The sequence below is a fragment of the Bombus fervidus genome, chromosome 18 (genome assembly GCF_041682495.2).
Source record: "Bombus fervidus isolate BK054 chromosome 18, iyBomFerv1, whole genome shotgun sequence".
Lineage (NCBI taxonomy): Eukaryota > Metazoa > Arthropoda > Insecta > Hymenoptera > Apidae > Bombus > Bombus fervidus.
The window spans coordinates 6,414,623-6,422,531 of NC_091534.1; the positions used below are offsets into that span (position 1 = coordinate 6,414,623).

At 32.6% G+C, this 7,909-nt stretch overlaps 1 protein-coding gene across 2 annotated transcripts in view; it reads right to left on the minus strand.

Moving 5' to 3' along the window:
* LOC139996527 (uncharacterized) overlaps positions 1-7,450 on the minus strand; it is a 102,328-nt gene extending 94,878 nt beyond the window's left edge. The window contains exon 1 of one of the 2 annotated variants that reach the window (XM_072020883.2): positions 7,327-7,450. The gene's annotated coding sequence lies outside the window, so the exon portion shown is untranslated. The remainder of the gene's footprint in view (positions 1-7,326) is intronic. The other variant, XM_072020886.2, reaches the window with a different exon arrangement.
* Positions 7,451-7,909: the final 459 nt, after the last annotated feature.

Here is a 7,909-nt window from a genome sequence, read left to right on the forward strand (position 1 = left end):
CACGAAACTATTACAAAAATTGAATCTAATTAATTAGTAGAACAATAAGATAACAAATATACAGAATAGCGTATCAATACCTTTTTGTAGTCATTTGAAACTGCTACTAAATGATACGAAATTAAAGAATTTCACAAATATTCAGAATAACGTGCCAATAGTCCTCGTAGTCAAACGAAACTATTACAAAAATTGAATGTAATTAATTAGTAGAACAATAAGATAACGAATACACAAAATAGCCTGTCAATACCTTTTATAGTCATATGAAACTACTACTAAATGATAACAAAATTTAGACACTTGCTTTTTGTAGACACTGAATATTCTTGAACTCTCTCGGAGTTCGCGTGCTCACGAATGTTAATCGCGCGAATCCGCTCGAGAGGATCGTTGAAACGAGCGTGAGTCATTTGGCTTCTTTCGTACAGACGTTTCTGTACAAGGGTGGCGAATGATGGCGCGTACTCTGTTTATCGTTTGTCTGGCTATACTATGATTTGTTGTATCAGGCTAGCCTCCAACAGTTCCTTGTTTTTCTTCCTTAAAAGGAAAGAAATCGATTGAACCGTAAAGGGAGAAACAACAAGAAATCCGATAAAATGCTTTTATCGACAAACTGTCGACGTTTGATGGTTTAATGCGTTATCGTAGCAGAAAAAACAACGTTTTAATTACAATATGTAATTATATTCGTTCATGAAGTTTATATTGGCTCGCAACCATACGCTGTTTTATTAAAGTATTTCAACACATATCACGAAGCAAACTTTTATCGATATATGAAAAACTTTTTGCAACTTCATTAACGTTTTAGTGGAACACGATTATTATAGTTACGTGGCTAGAGTTTCAGAACAAATTTGAATATGGACATAGCAGATACAAGATATTAAAACACGTATTTTGTAGGGATCATAAAATCATTCCCTGCAACATGAATAATCATTTTAACCGTGTAATTACTAACTAGATCTAAATATTATCTCACTCATTAATCGATGTACTTATTATTCAAAATAAATATATCGCAAATTCAGTATACGGTATGTCCGTTTTAAGTGCATGCACGTGACTAATTCTCTAAGTATCAGAAACACGAGGAAACGATATTTCACTTCATCAAGAAGCAAACTCAATAAGACATTTTCACTTTTTCAAAGTATTCTTAACATAAGGAAATTTTAATTACCAACGTAACTATACGTTTTACCGTGTATTACTTTTTTACACTTTACAATTCTCTAAAAAAAAAAAAAAATATTAAGACACTTGGAAAAAGGTATGAAGGTCGAAGAATGATTAGTTTAAAACATTTAGCCAAGGAAATACAACGCGGTGCTTTTGACATATATTTTAAAGCTCTATTTTAAAGTTCTACTTTAAAGCTAAAATATCTTTTAAACTAGTCACTCTTCGACCTTAACATCAAGTACCATAACATCTTCCTCTGGAGAATAGAAATGGTGTATAAAAAAAATATATGGTTCCACTAAAAGAATTTACGTTCCCATTGAAATCTCCTTGAACAAGAATGCAAAAAAAAAAAAAAAAAAAAAAAAAAAAAATTGAAGTATCATATTAAGTTTCTCTTATAAAGTCAAGCTACTTTCAGCCGAAACTTTTTTCCCCGTTTCAGATGCTTACAGAAATAACCACGCGTATACAGTTCAAACGGATGTACCGTACACTTTAGGATTCTTTTTTTTTAATTCATCAATACGATCATGTTAGTCGTGTTTTATTAGAATATACGCGTGAGTGAACTTTGACAATGTTTTCTACAACACGTGTAATAAATTCATAGAAAGAATTTTCTTAGTGTTCGTATTTTCGTGGATCGTGGATATTTGCAAATGACATTTCATTTTTTTTTTTTTTTTTTTTTTTAATAAAAATTGCTCCTGGTCGGTGGACCTTATCTGTGAAATTTTAGAAAATTTTAGAAAAATCTTCGTCATATCCGCCTTGCTTTTCTTGGTTGCGAAATTATCGGATATTTGATTGAACATATAAAAATTGCTAACATTTGTACACTTTGGATAGTTTCGACGGATTAATTAAATTATTCAAGAAACCTGGTTTTGAATACAAAATTCATTGTATCATATAATACGACGTGATAATAAATTTGATTTTATAGCGTACGAAGAGAATTATGTTCAGGTAGGAACATGAAACACAGGTAATTTAGGTGAAACACGGATTCAGCCCTAAAGGCTGTTCCACTATCGAATCCCAATAATAAATTAGACGTTTACAACTAGTATCACTAACTATCATTTTTAGCATTTAAATAAAAATTGTTGATTCGTTAATTAATTTATATTTCCACCTGATAAGAAACTAAATTGCAAAAAATTAATTAAAGACTCGGCAAGAGAAAATATTTTTGTAATAAAAGAAACTTTCATTTTACCTGTACTTTCCATTATTATTCTTCATTTACTCGTTGTATTATTTATTTTACACACCTTTCTATATATTTATCATACCTGGCTTACCATCGATCCTTAGTTAACTAATTGCACATTTATTTAATCTATTCTATCGTGTTTCTGTATTATTGCTATCTCAGCTTATCTTCGACCTTGTTTGTCTTTTCCCAGTGATTTCAATTCTCTCAGATAGATTGTTATCAGTCATGTGCGATATTTCAACGCTTTGCACTTGACACCGTGTAAAATCAGTGATTAAGCTGATGCTAACGTGCGCAGCCATCGAAAAGATCGTAATGCGAAGAATTGATAAGGAGCTTAGCGCTTTGGTACACATTGCGTTTTTACAAATCTGTTTGAAAGGATCAGAGGAACGTAACGATTACAGTGAAAACAGCGGCTTATGCATTTATGGGAAATTTCAAGGAATAACAACAATGCACACAGTGTACGCACACGATATGCATAATAATAATTGCGCATATCTGTTCATGTTTCTGCTTAGATTTCGCTTCTTTAATTCAATTCACGAACATAGGAATTTGCATAGAAGTCTAATAATAACAACATTAGGAAGCGTGTACATAATATGCAAATGTACAGTATGCTAATTATCAACTGACCGTAATCTCCGTGTTCTGTGTAATATCGTCAAGATTCTCCACTGAAATTTCTCTATATCTTAGAATAAGTTTTCACCATCAGCTGCTATGATTGGAGTCATCGAGTCGTAGATGATTTTAGACGAGTTTATTAACATTAAGGTGTTTCATTGTATTTCTAAGATTATGTCATACGCGATGAACGTTTTGAAAATAAAATCTCACGCGACGAATGGTAAATTTCACCAGTTCAATTCTATTGGATTGGCAACTAAGTGATTGCGGATTTTGTCATTAGGTGGTATTGACAAAATCAGCAATCACTTAGTTGCCAACGTAATAAGTTACTGGAAATATTCGCATGCAGAGTTGAAAATTAATTTCCTAGCATGTTTTATAGAAACGTGGTTAGTAACGATCTTGACGCTGATTAACAAGGGATTATTAAAGCCATAACTGTCATTGAAAAAAAAAAAAAAAAAAAAAAGCGATACACAGTCTGAGAGAATTGTTCAAGGGAATTGGAGCGCACCGATAGCTCGTAGATTCGTTCGCGTATAATAAGTGTACACGAAACGTGGTGTGTTCTATATACATTTTATGCAAATGGAACGCCGTTTTTAGTAGAAAGTTTCATTCTCTTAGTAAATAAATTAGACTGGCTGTTATCTTGGAATTTCAGGTAATAAAGATATTATTAGGATGCATACGAAATGTAATCAGATATTTCTTACAGTGGCAGGAAATATTTCTTTCCCCGCATAAAATATCGCACAACACTTTCCACATTTGTCACTTTGAAATATTCACGAGTAATAAAGAAAGTGTATTGTTAATATTAATTCATCAATAGGGAAATAAAGTTTTCAATGTTCATTTATAATCAACATTTAAATATGATTATTATATCGTACTGTATTCTATTATATTTATTTATAGATTGTATTGTATTATATTTATATTGTATACAATATAATTATCGAATATAAATATCAAAGGTTGATATTCTATATATAGCGTAATTAATATTTGCAATGTAATAATCAACCTGAAAGCTTGCTATTGTACACTTTGATTAATATTTATATAATGCAACAATCAAACATAGAAGTTGATACTATATACGTTGTATATAAGAATTAACCTTGCAGGTTGATATTGTGTGTATTAATTAATCAGTTGATACTGTATACATTGTATATAGCAATCAACCCTACAGGTTGATATTATACACGTTAATTAATATTTATATAATGCAATAATCAAACATAAAAGTTGATACTGTATACATTGTATATAACAATCAACCCTGCAGGTTGATATTGTGAGTATTAATTAATTAGTTGATACTGTACACATTGTATATAGCAATCAACCTTATAGGTTGATATTGTACACGTTGATCAATCTTGTTGTATAATTAATATATATATAATGCAATAATCAAACATAAAAGTTGATACTGTATATATTATATATAACAATCAATCTTACAGGTTGATATTGTATGTATTAATTAATCAGTTGATACTGTAACATAAAAGTTGATACTGTATACAATGTATATAACAATCAGCCTTACAGGTTGATATTGTGTGTATTAATTAATCAGTTGATATTGTAACATAAAAGTTGATACTGTATACAATGTATATAACAATCAACCTTACAGGTTGATATTGTACACGTTGATCAATCTTGTTGTATAATTAATATATATATAATGCGATAATCAAACATAAAAGTTGATACTGTATATATTATATATAACAATCAATCTTACAGGTTGATATTGTATGTATTAATGAATCAGTTGATTTTGTAACATAAAAGTTGATACTGTATACAATGTATATAACAATCAACCTTACAGGTTGATATTGTATGTATTAATGAATCAGTTGATATTGTAACATAAAAGTTGATACTGTATACAATGTATATAACAATCAACCTTACAGGTTGATATTGTGTGTATTAATTAATCAGTTGATACTGTAACATAAAAGTTGATACTGTATGCGTTATATATAACAATCAATCTTATAGGTTCATATTGTATGTATTAATTAATTGGTTATACTATATCATATAGTTGATAAATACAATATAATAATCGACTCAAAGGTTGATATTCTATATATCGCGTAATTAATATTTGCAATGTAATAATCAACTTGAAAGCTTGTTATTGTACACGTTAATTAATATATATATGATGCAATAATCAAACATAAAAGTTGATACTGTATACATTGTATATAACAATCAACTTTATGGGTTGATATTGTACACATTAATTAATCTTGTTGTATAATTAATGTATATATAATACAATAATCAAACATAAAAGTTGATACTGTATACATTATATATAACAATCAACCTTACAGGTTGATATTGTGTGTATTAATTAATCATTTGATACTGTAACATCAAAGTTGATACTGTATACATTACATATAATAATCAATCTTACAGGTTAGTATTGTACAAATTAATTAATATTTATATAATACAATGATCAAACATAAAAGTTGATACTGTATACATTGTATATAACAATCAACCTTACATGTTGATATTGTGTGTATTAATTAATCAGTTAATTTACACAATATAATAATCAACCATAAAGACATACTCTGTATATATTAATTATAAATGTGTGAACTTTTGTCTGAAATTTCTTTCAAAGCAGAAATTTCAAGTTTCAATAATTTTTCAACTTTTCTACAAATGTGTATTTGAATATAATTGCATGACACACGTCTCGTTCACACAGATTTTTATCTGAATCAGATGTACCGTTAAAATCAATGACTATAGGGATAATATATTACGTGTCATAATTTGCGAGGAACTAAAGCCAGACTCGTCTCTTAGAACAACGTAAGTACATTTACAATGTGCATTCATGAAGATCTCTCGAGTGAATTGGAGTGCAGGAACGACACGATCAGTGCATTGCACAGCCATTTACAGAGCTGTACTCGCATCGTTCCGTATAGTGGACATTAAAAAAAAAAAAAAAGAAAATACCACTATAATAAATAGTCAACTATAGTATTCGATAAAGACAGACACTTTCCAGAAACGTGCAAACCTCCTCTGCAGTTCTCAGATGAATACTCTCTCTTGTTATTATTTAAATATCTCGTTTGTGTCATTCATTCTCTTAATTTTTTTATTTTAACCAGAAATATTGTACGAATATGTTCTAACGTAATATGACATAATACTAGCGCAATAAAGTCTAGAGTCGATTTAAAATGCACGATTGCCGCCGTAAGAGTGTCAGTGGAACCGAAATGTGCAGTTAAGCACGATATAATCGTATCTTGAAACCGGTTGAGGTATTATATCAACACGCATACACGCGAACATTAAATAAGTTCCTTCCAATACTATACTATACTTATACTTTTCACATTAGGTCCGTATTTCTAATGTAGCTGTTACACCAGACGTTTTAGAATTTTCTTCAACGTTGTGGGGAAAATCGACGACTTTCATGACTTTTTTTTTTCATTTTATGACGTCTCACGCAAATGTGAAAATATATATATGTATAGACATATACATTAATCACATTTGTTTAATAAACATTTAGTAGAATCGTAGAGATCACAGGAACGTTTAAACAATGAACTGTACGTTGTATTAACAAACCTCGGTATTCGACGCGATCTCTTACGATGTCTAACACTTACACGCTTCAGCCGGTTATTCATGCTGTATACTAATTGGCGTACGAAATACGGTTTGCAATAAATATCCTGCAATTTCCACGTCCGTTCTCAGATTTATTTCAAACTTTGTCTACGTAGCCTAATGAAACGCGAAAATCTCTCGCACGTACAGTGGCAGACGTGGAAGCTTTCTACGGCTTTGGCGAGCCAGTGCAGTCACGGCAGCCAGTGTATCTGCACATTGAATGGCCAAGCTACGATCTATCAAGCGACGCGTAGATGACAAATTCCCAAATTCCGCAGACCTCGGACTAAATTTCCGATGTAATCATAACCTGGGGAAAATCTCCGGGCCCTTAAAACCTTCCCGTCGCCTGACAAAACTCAGCTCGCTGCCGGTCGAACGATTAATCTCCCGAGCCGGACAAAATACCTACTCGTGTTTACAAAGCGACCGATCCACCAGAGACGCCATAAATTATCCAACTCGCGGGCAAGCGAATCCGCGACGATTAATCTTGCGACGAGCGTGGAAAAAAGGAAAAGAGAGCGAGATAGATAGATAGAGAGAGAAAAAGAAAAAATAGCAGAGACTCACCTGGCTGAGAAGTGGTGTCCCGACGAGAGGTGATTCGCAGGTGATCCCTGTGGCTCGTCCTTACGTGAAGAGAACCGATGTAGCACTGACAGTTCCGCCATCCCTCTCTCCTCGCTCGCGCGAAATCCCACTCTGCTTGGCCCTACGACTCCCTCTCCGTCCTTCTCCCACCAGCCGTGTCTCAAATATACCGAGACGAGGACAGAACTAGTGGCCGCGACCAGTTCAAGCGGATCAAAACAGAAAGTCACGGCTCCTTACACTTAAGCGTCGCGGGTGAAAATTTTCCTATGCAGACGGCCGCGCCAGCAAAAAGTTTCCGACCGATAGTCCAATTGCGTGTCTAAGCTGGCGGATCTTCATGCGTATCTTTTGCATACTTTGTACGAACCAGACGTAAATGGACACGCTACGCGCTCTTTTCTGTGTCGGCTCTTCGATCCACGAGATCGAACATTGTTCGTAGAGGACACTGTAAGCGGAGAAATTGAAAATTTTGATCTCTTTGATTGGATTATCATTGATGAAAACACCGTAGCGTAAAGTTTAGATGGAACTTTCTGCTGCCGGATGTTACAT